This window comes from Bubalus kerabau, chromosome 3, assembly GCF_029407905.1.
Source record: "Bubalus kerabau isolate K-KA32 ecotype Philippines breed swamp buffalo chromosome 3, PCC_UOA_SB_1v2, whole genome shotgun sequence".
NCBI classification, from domain to species: domain Eukaryota; kingdom Metazoa; phylum Chordata; class Mammalia; order Artiodactyla; family Bovidae; genus Bubalus; species Bubalus kerabau.
The window spans coordinates 37,973,542-37,988,932 of NC_073626.1; the positions used below are offsets into that span (position 1 = coordinate 37,973,542).

Here is a 15,391-nt window from a genome sequence, read left to right on the forward strand (position 1 = left end):
CTGAATGTTTTCTCCGTCTTTAAAAATGTTCCATGGAGAAGGAAATGGCAACCTACTCCAGTATTCTTGTCTGGAGAATCCTGTGGATGGCAGAGCCTGGTGGGCTGCTGTCCATAGGGTCACACAGAGTCGGACATGACTGAAGCGACTTAGCATGCGTGCGTGGGAAAGGGCAATGGCAACCCACTCCAGTATTCTTGCCTGGAGAATCCCAGGGACAGAGGAGTCTGGTGGGCTGCCGTCTATGGGGTCGCACAGAGTAGGACATGGCTGAAGTACCTTAGCAGCAGCAGCAGCAGCAAAAATGTTCCAGACACAGTGAAGTCTGCTCCTCTGCCCTCTACTTGCCCCTCGGGCTCTCTTGCTCTGCGTTCTTCCTCTCCCTCTTCTGCTCTCCTTGCAGAAACCTTCCTATCTTTGCCCCTCGTCCTGCCCATTTCCCTGCCTTCCTCCAGTTTCTCTTGTCTCTCCCCCACCCTATATCCTCTCCCAGCTCCTCCTCTGCCTTCCGCCTTGCTGGGCCATGCTCTTCAGACATCTCATTAAAGTAATTGTTGACCTGAATTCTTCTTCCAGTGCATCTATAATTATGCACCACAGGAAACCCTGAGGGATTCAAAAACACTCTTAATCTATTTCACATGATTCAAAAACAACTCCCAGGATAGCAGTTTAATAGCCACGATTAACAGAATGCTGCTCGGCCATCCGTGGGAGATGTTCCCAACCCAGCACTGCCCGCCTCCCTGGGCTTGGTGCTCAGAGACATCAAAGGTCCCCTCCAAATCTAGTAAGGCTTTTAGGGTTTAATTTAGTTAATTAACTGGATGTGAAGACAGCTGGAGAATTTTGTGAGACGTGTTCCCCTGTCCTTTCCTTCTCTCCTCTGAGCTCAAGGACCCTGCTGGACCGTTGTTCAGGCCTCGGACCCTCAGTGTGTCTCCAACAGGTATAGAGGTCAGTTGTGTTCATCAGCCCAGGGGCTGTGTGTATTTGTCAGTGTTGTACTGTGTTACCAGCAAGGCCCGAGATCCCTACCCCTTTCTCTGCATCCACTTTCTACCAACATCAAATCCTGGTCACCTCTCCTGCTTCTGTGAAAGGCTTCCCCTTGTGGATGCTGGGAGCTCGCACTGCAGGAAAGCCTCCTTATCAGAATGAGTTCCTATGGAAGATCCTGTGACGGGTGCCCCCTGGGCAAGGGACTTGTTCCAGGGCCCACCTGGAAGAGGACTTGGCTGGGTAACCTCTTGGGCAAGTCTCCCCACCCTGGGGCTCTTGGCTAGTTGAACACCACTTTTCTAAAACTTCATCTGTCCTTCCAATGAGACTAGTTCATTTATCATCTGTAACAGTGACTCTGTAATTTAAATACGTGCCAATGTCCATGTCTCCTGGATGGCTTGTTAAAACAAGTTTCTGGTTCTGAGGCAGAGCCCAAGAATTTGCATTTCTAAAGAGCTTCCTGGTGGTGACTGAGCTGTCGGATATAAGGTCTTTGACCTTGTCAAATTCTTCCCATTACCAGCAGCGTGAAAATCACCTGGAAACATTTGAAAATGCAGAATCTCAGACCCCAACCCAGATCTACTGAATTAGAGTCTATGGTTTAACAGGGTCCCTGGGGGATTTGTGTGTGCAGTGCATGTGAGAAGCGCTGGTTTAGAGGAAAGCTCTCAGCGTTCCAGGTAACGGTGGAATGGGGAGCAGGTGGACAAGAATGATTGTCCCCATCCTGCCAGGGACAGGACAAGAAACCACTGTCTTCAGAACAGACTTCACCTGTCCCTCTCTCACATCCTCACACCCTCTTCAGCCACCACCAATGCAAATGATCTTAATCACCCATCTCTGCCAAGGCCCCAGCTCAGGGATTGGTATTTTCCCAGGGAATTTCACTAGAGGAGGAGACTCTGCCTGCAGGTTGTAGGCTTGTTGTTCGCACTCCTGTTCCTCCTCGGATACTCACTGCCACGGCTACCCCAGTCCCATAGCTGTTTTTCAGTTCCTCCTTGGGAAGGGAAATAGACAACCATTATGCCCCTTTTGCTTCTTCCAGAAACTAATTAGAATCCTAGAATATTGTTTTGTCTTATTGTCACTATACAACGACAGCCCTCGTGATGCAAAGTCATTATATATCACAGACGAAATTAATCATTTATAGTTAGTTCTCTGCAAATGGATGAGAAGTCCTCTCCTCCAATAAGAATATGAACACATCAGTCACCCTCTCCATCCTGAGTCACACAGGGCCCTCTTGTGCTCAGAGCTCTGACTCTAAGAGGAGCATGTGGACTAGGTGGGGGGAAGGCACCGGTGCCCTTGAAAGGGGTTTGTTACTGAGTCCAAGCTTGCTCTAGCTCATTGCACAACAGGCCAGTGAATCTGAGAGCTCAGATGTTGAGTCAGGGAATACGACCTTATTCAGAAAGTCAGCTGACTGACAAGATCTTACCTGGGTCTGGATACCAGTTTCTTCTATGGATCAGAGATGAGGAGAGGTGAGGAAACAAAGTAAAAAGGCCATTAATCTTGCAAATATCTCCTAGAATGGCAAGTCTCGGGCAGGGGGATGTGTTCATTTCTTCCTTCCTGCCATCTACAGGAGGACAGTGTTCTGAACAAAGGCGCTCTTTGTTTAACAGTCAGGCGGAGGGGCAAGATTCTTTGAGGCAGGCCATTATGTGTGATTATAATAACAAAAGCAACAGAAAGCAGGTCAAACAGTTCCAACATGGAGTCAAAATTGACTTATCTCTGCAACAGGTTAGGAGCCATGACCAACAACCCCTTAACCTTGCAGCAATTCTCAATATGCCTCTTTGGTCTACAGCTGTGTTGAATTTACATTTTCCCATTAGAACAAGTGAATAATATCTAGCTCAATAAGGTTTAGCAGTTATGATTTAGCCAAGAATGTTACATGGCAGATGTTGATAATAATTTCGTACTTTGTGTTAGTCACTATTCTGTTTTCTATGTATTGGCTGACTTAAACCTCACAATAATCCTGAGAGGTGAGTACTATTATGATCGTAATCATCCCCATTTTGCCTAAAAAGAAGCGGGAGCTTAAAGAGATTACATAACTTGCATCAAGTCACATAAAGTCACAAGCCAGTAAGCCACAGAGCCAGGATGTGAACCCCAAATCTACATATTTAATGACCACACTATACCACCTCCCAAGTTCTCAAAGTTTATTCATAGCTGTGTCAGGCAGTACTTGAACTCATAAACTATGGATAAGGGAGAGGGGACTTAGTTCTTGCCCTGAAGTCTCTCCCCTCTCTCACTCTGGTAATATCTGCTCTTCCTGATCTGACTTTATGGAGTTGGAACTGTTTCTCGAGCCCAAGGAATACTAGAAGTTTATCTCATTCCCACCTGGCCCCAGACCAAACTGAGGCTACAAAGAGAACATTGAAGGAGGCAGAACTTTCTTGATTTCTTTGCAGTCATTTCCTCCCCTTCTTTTTTCCCCCAATAATTCATTCAAGAAACACATTACGTTTGTACCATATTCTTGACACAGAGTTGAAGCAGTCATTTTACCCTCCTATAGGCACTTGTAATGCAGTGGCAGTAGACAAGCGTGATAGCAACCAAACACCAAGCAAATACAGTGTGTGTTATATGGAGGTGCAAGGGATGTTATGACAGAGCAAGGCAAGAGTGATCTGTTAATCAGGGTGTGAGGTCTTTTAGGGAGAAGACCAAGTGTAGGCCATCTGAATTCTCTAACCATCTCAGAAAGTGAGGTGAGCCCGTGGAATCAAACTGGGAGATCAGAGAAGACAACACAAAGATTTAGCATCTCAGCTGGGTCTTACATGGCTAGAATTTTGACTTGTGGCAGAAAATGAGGAAAAGGACTGACTGAGGAACAGCAGGAGTGAAGACAGGAAGTCAGGAAAATGAAGGGCCTGTTGAAAGGAGGGAATCAACAGTTACTTTGATTAGGAAACAATGCTTATGGAATCAGCTTTCAAATAAGCAACAAGAGAATTAACCACCGAGTTTATTTATTTATTTATTTTTGAACCCTCCTCCCTCCTCCCTCCCCATTCCATCCCTCTGGGTCGTCCCAGTGCACCAGCCCCAATTGCTTTTTCCTTTCTTGAAGTTTTTCTGATCCCAGGGTGGGTATCTTATATTAAGTTCACTTACCACAGGCATGGTGCACACACAGCTGCCTTCTTGGCAAAAGTTTTGTGTGTTCCCACTATCTTCTGGCTGCCCTCAAACTTTCATCACCTCAAACACCCCAGTTCCTCTCATCAAAAGGCTCCTCTTTCCTGTGACCTCACTCAGGACCAGAAGGGGAACGTGGCCAAACTCAAACTGACTCAGGTGAATTGACTTATGAAAGCTACTTCCCACCTGTGGTTCATTCCCTAAGTGCAGAGACGTGGTGAAGATCAGAATGCGGCCACCTCCTCCTAAACGCTGCACTTTTCTTTCTTTTCCAGAAATAACACTTATTTGAGGCAGCTGCTGGAGAAACTCAAATCCAAAGGAGCAATTGGGAATACGGGGATAACCATAACAGGTAAACAGAAGCCTATTTCTTAGAAGGGAATTGTTCAATACCACCTTTTAGTAGGATGCTGGCTTCCTTAAAGACATACATCTTGACGGTGCCTCTGGGAAACCACAGACTCCAAGGCTCTCATCAAGATCTTCTCAAACATAATTTCCAGGAAACAGCCCTGATTCAGATGGTTGGGTGAACATAGAAAAAGAATGATATATTCTGTCTGTGAAGAGGCTGCCTCTTTTTCCAATCAAGATTGCTTCTGGAATCTTGCCTAAAAACAGGAGAAGTCACATTTTTAGGCGAGGGTTGAGTGCAGACTGTTAAAACCTCCCCTTGCTTACACTGCGGTTGGTGACTTACAGACAGGAAATGAGCAAGGAGGGTGGAGACAATCTGCTGATTGAGAGAGAGGGAGCCAATGAGAAACAGAGGAACCGCTGCCCACCCAGAGTGCTTTGGGGTAGTGGGGTGGGACTAGTCGCTATAGCCTATAAAATCCGCAGTGTGCGCCTCAGTGCTGTTTGGTTGGGGTGGTTGTGGCTGCTGAAGGTTTCTCAGGGTTGGAGTAGGGAAAGCAGATTAATAAGCCTAGAGGGTAGGGTATAAAGCTTCCTTTTGTTTCAGAAGAGAAAACTCTGGGAATAGGGGTGTAGGGCTCGCTGTCTCCACACACCAGTCTCGGTTAGTGCTGTTCTGTGTGGATTTTCTCTTCTGTTTTCTTCACAGATAGTCCTGGGGTCATAAGAAACACAAACCCTGCCTCTTTCTCCCAGGGATTTAATTTTTTTTCCCTTCTCTGCTTGCTTTCTTACATCTGAAAAGCCTCTGTGTGTGACTTAAAACAGTACCGATTTACTAACGTTCTGGAGGTCAGAAGTGTGAAAAAGGGGTCTCTACAAAACTAAAATCAAGGTGTTGGTAAAGCTGTGATTCCTTCTAGAGGCTTTCGGAGAGAATTTTCTTGAGAGACTGTCTGAATTCCTTGGCTCAAGGCCCCACATCAACCTTTGTGTAAAAATCTTTCTTCAGGGGTTTTCTTTTACCAATTTGAAGCCTTTAAAAAAAAAAAAAATCCTGGTACGTAAAACAGAGCTACAGTTTCTTTGGGAAGCTGTCTTTTTCTCCCAGGAAAGATCTTTCTGGGAGTGGGTTATTCCAGGGACTAACGGCCTATATCAACAGGCAGAAGGGATGGAGGGAAACTATCTCTGCCTAGCTCCACGGGTATGAACTCTAAGCTCACATGAAGAGCATGGGACCCTGAGTTGGAGTATATGCACTGAAGGGGGTGACTTTTCTCCCCAAAGCCAAAAACTCAAACTTCAGCAAGCAGTGACTCAGCATTAGCCCTTCCTGTGATAGGGTGATGAAGCTTTCCTGCTCAAACGTGTTTTCAAACAACCTGTGGCCTGGCTTCTGTGGTCAGGTCTCAGAGGTGAGGCACTCCCACTTGTTTTCCTTAAGCATCCTAAAGTTTTTCCTCGGGGAATAGGGTACTACAGAGTAGACTTGCTATTGGCAAATGCAGCACAGATGTGAACTCAAATCTGGCAAAAACTAAAATGTTTGGGGACTCATGGATTTCCCCAGCTGAAAAGAATATCAGTATGAGTTGAACTGGGACAGCAGGTCATAATTAAGCCATCAGCCCTTGGAGATGGTTTTTTCCTATAGTCTGTGCTGTTCAAATCCTCCTGGGGAGGGCGAGGATCCACTCTAGGGGAGCGCCCAAGTAGAAACTGGACTGACTAGAGTTTCTCTAATAGGATCATAGGTAAAGGGCTCCTGGGGGCTCCCTGCTGGCATAGGTCTAGATTGTAGGTCCTCGCTCACATGAAGAGTAGCTTATAGAGCCTGTATCAACTGTGGTGACTGTGTGGAAGGGCTCAGTATTAAACTCCAACTGGCAGAAGGCTCTAGAGAAGCAAGGCAAGTCCTAAGTGTGCAGAAGAACTCTAGGCGAGTGAGCAGGCAACTGACCACATGGGCTGGCCTGAAAAGTGGGAGAACCTGGGGCCAAGATGCAGTTCAATCTGCTGAAGTGGGAAACGAGTGGGTGGTGCTGACCTCACCTGATAACTGGGCATGACCAGTTGATGTGGAGTTCGTCCAGCTGAACCAGTTTTGGGTCAAACTTGGTGAGGGCTTACCCATCAGTTTCTAAAGCAGCTCCTCTGAAGACAAAGCTTCCATCGAAATTGTTGACCTTGGAGGTGGGAGTGTTGGGGTTCGGAATCTGTCTGCTTTCAGGTCTTTCTGCGGAGCCACTTGACGAGAGCCTTGGTCTCACGGAAAGACCTTCATAGTCATGTGGTATGACAGGATACGGGCTGGAGCTCACCTGGGTTCTTTCCCTGGCTCTGTCACTTACTAGCTCTGAGAACCTGGGCAAGTTACCAATCTCTGGGAAACTGGCTTAAACAGATCCTGTGGTGATAGGAGACTGTAGACCAGTACCCATCATGGTGTGTGCTTAATATATTCTAGCTGCTGCTCCATAGACTGCCTCACAGAGTTAGTGCAGGGCTCATGGGGTTCTGTGCCACAAGCGTCTTACTTGGCACCTTCTTCCCTGTAGCATGAAACTCCTGTTGTATGTTATAACCTTCCTGTAGCCTGGCAGACTCTCTGAATCCAACTTGGTACCTCATGCTTGCGTAGCTCCCTCCCCTACCCAGGCAGACTATCCAGATTGTATGGGTTTGTTCTTGTCCTGAAAAATTGCTTCAAATGCCACATCTTAAGGTCTGGATGAAACTTACTTGTTAAGTGCTCAGGGTTCAAAGTATAGCTGACTTTCTAACACGGTCAGAGCTGGGCCAGCTAACCTGAAGCTTTTTCTGCCCTAAAGACTGAAAGCAGGGGGACCAATAGAATCTTGATCTTCTAGATTGAAGTGTCTTTGCTGGATTCCTTGTTGACAAGGAATTAGGACATCTATAGAGAGGCTAGAGTCTTACAAGTACCGCTGGCTACAACCTGAGTTCTTAGCCTCAGTGGTGTGTAGCCAGAGCTGTAGCTTTATCTCGTAATAAGCCAGGAACTCATTCAGCCCTAGCACTCGGTTTAGTGCCAAGTCCCTGGGGGAGGCAAAAGGATGATGGGCACATGGTGGGAGCTTAAACCCAGTCTGATATGTGCCAGAGCCTATGAAAGGGCCTGGGTATTGTGCAATAGTCTGGGCCATGACTCAGAACCAACTTTGCCTAGGTGACACAGTCACACATTATAGTCCTGTGTGTGGGGGTGGGGGCGGTCCTAGCTTCACTCAGCTGGCAGCCAGGTAGGAGTGTGCTAAGTGTCGACACAGGGCTGCCAGCTGTTGCTGCTACTGGACTGTTAAGTCCAACTGCTTGTCTGGACTTGCTGTATTCTATTTCCTTCATACCAGGGGACTCCTGAGTGGAAAGGAAGATGGTCCAGAACTAGGCAGAATCTAGACTGTAGATTAGCCATAGGGAAGCTGCTCGTGACAAAGCTTGGCTCCCAGGCTCTCGAAATTGGCTCACCACATTCTTTTGCCATGGAGGGTCTTAAAACTGAAAGGTTGAGGTCACAGACCTCGGGCACATACTGCTTGAGCCTGGTTTCTGCCTTTTATTTCTCATGTCTTGAATAAGTTGCTTAAATTCTCTAAGCATCTGACCTGTTACAATGGGTGAGCTAAAAAGCTAACTGAGCTATGAGGCTTCGGTGATGATCATGGGAAGTTTGACTTACTGCCAGTCCTATGACTACACACAGGCCAGTACTCATTTACCTGCCCAAGTCGATGGATACCTGTTCCATCCAAGGTTGTTGGAAAGGCTTCTCTCCTCTGCATAGCTCCTTATTTAGTGTAATCTACCCTCAAGCCTTACCTTGGCAGCATCTCCCTCTTCTAAGTTGGTTCCTGGGGTCTCCTCTCTATCACTAAACTATATAGCCTTTGTTGTAGCTCAGGCTTATCCTGGGGCCAGTGGTGGGTGACAGGTAGTGGGGGTTCATTAGCTAGGTTCTCCTCAAGCTCAGGCCTCCTGGCAGGAAGAACAGAAGCCACTCCTTGAGGAATAAGGGAACCTCCCTGCTTGTGCCCCAGGGGAGAAGGCCCTCTTGAGGGCAGCTCAGGTTTCTAGAGCTGGACTCGTGTCATAAGCCATGGGCCTCTACAGAGATGGCCTGGGCTCTGAACACTTGACTCCCTGTTCTCTGGCCCATCAGGCTCCATCGGCCTGGGGCAGACTTTGGACCAGCTCATAGCGTGTCTAGTCTGATATTACAAGTGGTGGCCCTATGGCAGCCCCAACTGTGTTAGGGTGACTTGAGGAAATATAGATTTGAATGACAGTCTCGGACTAAAAGGAAGCCCTGGGTGGGGAGATAGGCTTCACAACATTGAATTGTTTGTTCTGCTTTAAACTAAAGACCATCAGTTTTTTTAACTTTACAATATTGTATTGGTTTTGCCATATATCAACAGGAATCCGCCACAGGTATACGTGTGTTCCCCATCCTGAACCCTCCTCCCTCCTGCCTCCCCATACCATCCCTCTGGGTCATCCCAGTGCACTAGCCCCAAGCATCCAGTATCATGCATTGAACTTGGACTGGCGACTACATTTCATATATAATACATGTTTCAGTGCCATTCTTCAGGGAACTTGAGGTGAAAGGCAAACTGAAACCTTGCTCTTGTTTCACTATCAATCGTCCCTGGGTTCCTCTCACCCCTCTGGGATGTCCCAGTGACCTTCTTTGGGGACAGGAAGGCTATTTCAACCACTTCCAGAGACCCAAGGGTCTTAACCACTACAGACTCTTCCGGAACTTGCTTTAAATCTTCACAACCCCTTCACTTAACAGTCAGCATCTGAATTTCTCTTTAGTGTGGGAGTCCTTCAGTTGTAACTCTTTGCCACCCCCATGGACTGTAGCCCACCTGGCTCCTCTGTCTCTGGAATTCTCCAGGCAAGAATACTGGAGTGTGTAGCTATTCTTGTCTCCAGGGGATCATCTCGACCCAGGGGTGCAACCCAGGTCTCCTGCACTGCACGGGTAGATTCTTTACCATCTGAGCCACCAGGGAAGTGGGGAAAACCTAATTGGTAGAAGGAAAATCTTAAGAGTAAAGGGTTTCTGCTTTTACTTCCTCAATTCAAGATGAGAATCCCAGGGAAGCTTGAGATCCTGCAGATCTGTCCATACTCCTAACTTCAGAATGAGTTTTTCCTATAAAGTCTTTTTTAAAAAAATATCAATCTCCCAATTACTTTCCTTTTTTGGAAAGGAGCACTTTGTATCAAGGATGTTGCAGTTTTTCTGCCCATTTTAGACTATCTTGTAAGTTAAAGACTTGCTTCATACCTAGTTGGCCAATGGCCCTCCTCAGGGCCCCTGGAATTTCCTAAAAAGGCCTTCCTTGCTTCAATAATAGAATGGAACAGGACTTCAGGTTTCCATCCCTTGAAATATTAACACAAAGGGAATCTTGTTCTAAGCCAGTACAAAAGATTTCAATGAAATGTCCCTGATTGTCACCCTCTTTGCTGACTTGAGATACTCTAAGTTAACCTAACTCTGACTCTCTGCCCCCAAATGAAAAGAGCTTGGAAAGTTGACTTTTGCTGTAAGGAGAGGAGTGAGGAACGAAATGAATCAACAACTTTTAGATCAGAGGCTTGAAATCACAGGACAAAATTCTGTCCTGAAAACTGGAGAGACAGAAAAACCAGTGAGTAACCAGCAGAATCGCTTACAGGGTAACAAACCAGTGGAGGCATCTGTAGACTTACCTTGAAGGGTAAGCATTAAAGGACCCAGTTCTAGGGGGCTCCCTGCTTTCATGAGTTTTCTCTCCCAGGTTTGGGGTGTTGGGTATGGAGGAAAAGGGTCTGAGGTTTTCAAGAGAAGTATCTTGCCTGACAGAACAATCTCCTGGAGATCTGCTCTACCTAGCTAGAAAAGAGACACAAACACTGCCCTCAAGCAGGAAAGAAGGGTAGAAAATTAACGTCAGCTTGAGTCCACGGGTCCCACCTGACCCTGTTCATTGCATATGGCTGGAGGTGGGAGGGCAGGTGGGATCTGTGAGGGGCACTATAGGAACTGGCTCCAAGCTCTTTCAGGACTGAGTGCACTTCTGGCTGTGGGGTTCTTCCTCTGGTGCTTTGTTGGGAAGTCAGTCCTATTTTTCATCTCCAGCCAGGGAGTTGCATGTTGCAGCCTGCCTCGCTTCATGTGGAGAGCAGCAGTGAAGCTTCAGATCTTCAGCAGTGCCATGGTCTAGTGTTGCTCGAGTAATCTCGTATGCCTGCTCCCCAGTTGCTACTGTTTGGGTAGGTGTTGTGCAAGTAGGCATACGTCTTAAGTGATTAGAAAAAAATCTCAAAGCTTTTGAGAACCAAATTCTCCCTTTGAATCACAATTGATAAATACTGGAAGTCCACCAACTTGTGCATTACTGGACCTGATCACTTAGGACTGGAGCTCTCAGTGACTGGGGACATGGTCTCCTTAAATTCATCCCATTGGTGCTTTGGCATGGATGAACTCTTGTTCTGTGTCATGCATTTTTAAAGAGAATGAACTCGATCTGAGCTGCTTTTTCAGATAGTTAACTACTAAGGGGCTTAACTGGGAAGAATTCAAGTGAAGGACAAGGTTTCCCACCTGCCCAGTTCACCCAAGTCAAATTCCTCTGGGTGTCATTTGGTTAGTAGTGGGCAGGTATGGGTGGGGGTGTTGACAAGCTCTCTATACCCACCTCTCCTGTTGCTAAACTGTGTCCTCAAGCCTTCTACCTTCAAGAGGATCTGTAGACCTCCGTATTGCTACCTGAGGCCTGTTTTCTTCCTTTCCTGGCCAGGTCCAATCCTCAGTCTCATGAGCATCATTGTTGCTTAAGGACCTATGTGCACACTCAGAAGGACTCCCCCTCATCCATCCGGCATTAGACATGACAACTTCTGAGAAACTACCTTGGGATATACCACAAGTGAGAGATGGGAGTATCTGTTCTGTTTTGTATTGAGCTGGAAAAATTTGTTCTAGCGATCTCTCCTCTGGCTTAATGAGCTATTTGCACCTTTTACATAACCACTTAGAAATGAAGATACAGATGATCTAATTAACAAGAGGCAAACATTCATGCTGACTGGCAGGAGTGTCAGTCCCACCTCCTGGGCTAACTGCTAAAGTGGGTTGATTGTCAACATTCTCTGTGATAGGACCTCCTCCTGGCATGCTCACAGCAATGCCAATGGCCCTCGTTGAGGGGCAGCATGTGAGGAGAACCTGCTGATCTGTCAAAGGAGTGGGAGGTGTAAGGTGCTGGAGCTGGAAGCACTGTGGGGAGAAGGTACTAAAGGGTCTCTCATCTCTTGCTAAATTGAACAGGATGAAGGTTGTGCTTGGAATTGGTTCATATTGGAGCTACCCAGATCCAACTACAAGTAACTCAGTACCACCCCTGGAGTTGGATAAGCAGCAGAGAAGGCAGTCTTGTGGGTGCAATGGGGTTAAAGAGGCAACGTGAGGTGTCCTAGTGGAAGGAATGCCCTCTCCAAAGAAGCAGTATCAGATGGCAGGGTTTAACAGGTAGAGTTAATCAGAGCAGAAGCCAAGAGCAGGATATGTGGTGAGAGGAAGACTCGAGGATAAAGGCTTCAGCAGAGGCTGTAACAACCCAAGGGCCTCAGATACCCCTTACCATGGCTGTGCAGGGGGTGACCGGCCAAGATTCTGCTACGAGAAATGGGGCATAAACTAGTCATAAACATTTACACCATCAAAAGGCATATCTTGTTAGAGATGCTTTCAGGTGAGACCAGACCTAGATCTTCAAAACGGGGGCCTTCTCTGTACCTACTCTGCCAGTCTGGGGATGCTGGGAAGTTGCGTTTGGAAAGAGAATGCCCCAGGCTCCTATCACCCGCTCCAGCTGTGTTTGCAAATGGTCCCTGCTAACTTGACCAGTTATTTACATCTTAGCCTCTACCCAATATCTCTGGTCTTCTGGACTGTGTATATTTTCCCTTTGTTCAGATCCACCATTGTTTCAAACTTGAAGTTCTGAGACTAGAAAGTTGACAGGAACTAGGAAGTAACACTAATAGTAACTATTTGAAGCTGGTTTATGAGCTTTCTGAGATTCTTTGAAACTAGCTCTATCTGGACAGATGTTTAGGACCGGCCACCTTCCTATGAGCTCCTCCAAACTAGATATTCCATGGACTTGTTAGTATGCTTTCTTATAGTAGGTGAAACCCTAAGAAACTCAACCTGCTGAGAACCCTTCTAGAAATTTCATTCTGACCTCACCCTGAGGCACTCAGCTCTGTTAAAAGCAGCCTACGTGCATGCCTAATAACTCACCAGCCTGCAGCTTCAAGACTATTAAGTAGCAATTTAATAGATCTAGCTCTAAGTCTTATGGCTGAAGCTTTAACTTTCATATGAAATTCAAGGGGAAAGATTTAATATTGCCACTGTCAAAGTCTTGAATTGCATAGGAGTTGGGTAACTGGGCTGTTAATGCCTACTCAGGCTTATAAGCAACTCCGTGCAGACTTACATAAGAGACTTCTCTTTTGTGATTAAAGAGAATATTCATCAGCTACTTAGTCGTGCTCAGGATTCTAGAATGTCTGGCAGTGAAATTCTGCAGTGTAGGGCCCTAGTGGGGTGACAGTGTGAGTTTGGAGTCTGGAGGGTTGAAGCATTTCATGCTGAAGTGAACACCACTAACAGACCTTGTAGTTAGTAGTTCCATCAAGTAATGTCAAGGTGGACTTGTTTGGAGAATCCTTTAATATGTACATGTGTATGTCTTTCTCCAGAGCCTGCTGCCTTGAAATGACTGGATAGACTTAGTTCCTCTTTACTTGCTCACCACCAACCACCATCTCACTTGCTTTAAGACAATACCTCTGAAGTTTCTATGGGGTGTGCTTTTATCAAATGTCTATTTCCAACTCCTGCTGTTAAGTTCCACAAAGGCTTAACCCTCTTTTCAAGAGACATTTTCAGGTCTAAGATGTGGGGAAAGAGCTGGGTCAGACCTGGGTAACAAAGTACATGGGAGAAGTGAGAGGTCTGGGCAGACTCCGTTCTCCTTGTTGGAAAAGTGCTGGAATTTAACTTATGATTCTTGAGGTGCTTCAGACTTGGTCCTTTTGCTGCAAGTTTTCACTTTCATCTCAGGTTCAAAGGATTTGTTAACAAAATAAGCCATTCATTATATACAAATAATACCAATATTAGAGAATTATCTAGCTTACTTTCAATATACTAACATTAAAGGAAATAGAGGATGCATCACCAAATTGGGTTTTGACCAACATCCAGACTCAAATAGTGCTGAGAAGTCCCATGACACATCACATCTGGAGTCCCAGTTGGGGACAGGCCTCCACAGTGTCTGCTCTGTGGGTGAGACTTCAAAAATTGCAGTTTGGGGTTCCTGCTTATAATCCCAGGATGCAAACTGATAGTCAGTCTGTGAGCAAATTGCAGCTCTGGCTTGGTGTTAATGCTGTTGGTTCTGTCATGTAAAACTTGAAATGTTAAGCCTAGGGCTTGGTTGGCTGGACATCCTCCAGGCCTCAGTCTAAGATTTTTCCCTTATCTTGTCTATGGTGCTGCCAGGCTTGTACTCACGGCAGGCAGTCAGGGCAGTGTCCACGCAGCATAGAAGCAAGGTCAGAGGCCTGTTCTTTGTCTCTGAAGCCTAAATAAGACTAGTTTCCCTAACGGTTCTATCTTCCTAAAACTTACCCCTTATAAACTTGATGTGACTGTGTGTGACAAGTCCCTGAGCAGTGGTAGGCAACCATTGTGGTGTTCAGTCACCCAGCTGTGTCCAACTCTTTGTGACCTCATAGACTGTAGCACACCAGGCCTCTGTCCCTCACCATCTCCTGAGGTTTGCCCAAGTTCATGTCCATTGCATCGGTGATGCCATCCAACCATCTCATCCTCTGATACCCTCTTCTCCTGCCCTCGATTTTTCCCAGCATCAGGGACTTTTCCTATGAGTTGCCTATTTGTATCAATGACCAAAATACCGGAGTTTCAGCGTCAGTCCTTCCATTGAATATTCAGGGTTGATTTCCCTTAAGATGGACTGGTTTGCTCTCCTTGCTGTTCAAGGAACTCTCAGGAGTCTTCTCCAGCACTCTGCCTTCTTTACAGTCCAGCTCTCACAACCACACTTGACCACTGAGAAGACCACAGCCTTGACATATGGATCTTTGTCGGCAGAGTAATGTCTCTACTTTTCAATACGCTGTCTAGGTTTGTCATTGCTTTCCTGCCAAGAAGCAAACATCTTCTGACTTCATGTCTGCAGTCACCATCTGCAGTGATTTTAGAGCCCAAGAAGAGGAAATCAGTCACTACCACCTTTTCTCCTATTTGCCATGAGTTATGGGGCCGGATGCCATGATCTTAGTTTTTTTTAACATGTAGTTTTAAGCTAGCTCTCTCACACTCCTCCTTCACCCTCATCAAGAGGCACTTGAGTTCCTCTTTGCTTTCTGCCATTAGAGTGGTATCATCTGCATATCTGAGGTTTTTGATGTTTCTTCCACCTATCTTGATTCCAGCTTGTAACGCATCCAGCCCAGCATTTCGCATGATGTACTCAGCATATAGATTAAACAAACAGGGTGACAGCAGACAGTCCTGTCTTACTCCTTTCTCAATCTTGAACCAGTTTTGCAGAGGGTTCTCATTGTTACTGCTGGACCTGAATACGGGTTTCTCAGGAGACAAGTAAGATGGTCTGGTACTCCCATCTCTTTATAGAGCTTTCCATACATAGGTTATTATGATCCACACAGTCAAAAGCTTTGGCGTAGTTGATGAAGC

General features: G+C 46.2%; 1 long non-coding RNA gene across 1 annotated transcript; it reads left to right on the forward strand.

The window, feature by feature from the left end:
• Positions 1-4,636: 4,636 nt before the first annotated feature.
• Positions 4,637-14,508, forward strand: LOC129645928 (uncharacterized). Its single transcript, XR_008711587.1, has 2 exons — positions 4,637-10,857; positions 11,388-14,508. It is a non-coding gene; the product is annotated as an uncharacterized LOC129645928 (long non-coding RNA).
• Positions 14,509-15,391: the final 883 nt, after the last annotated feature.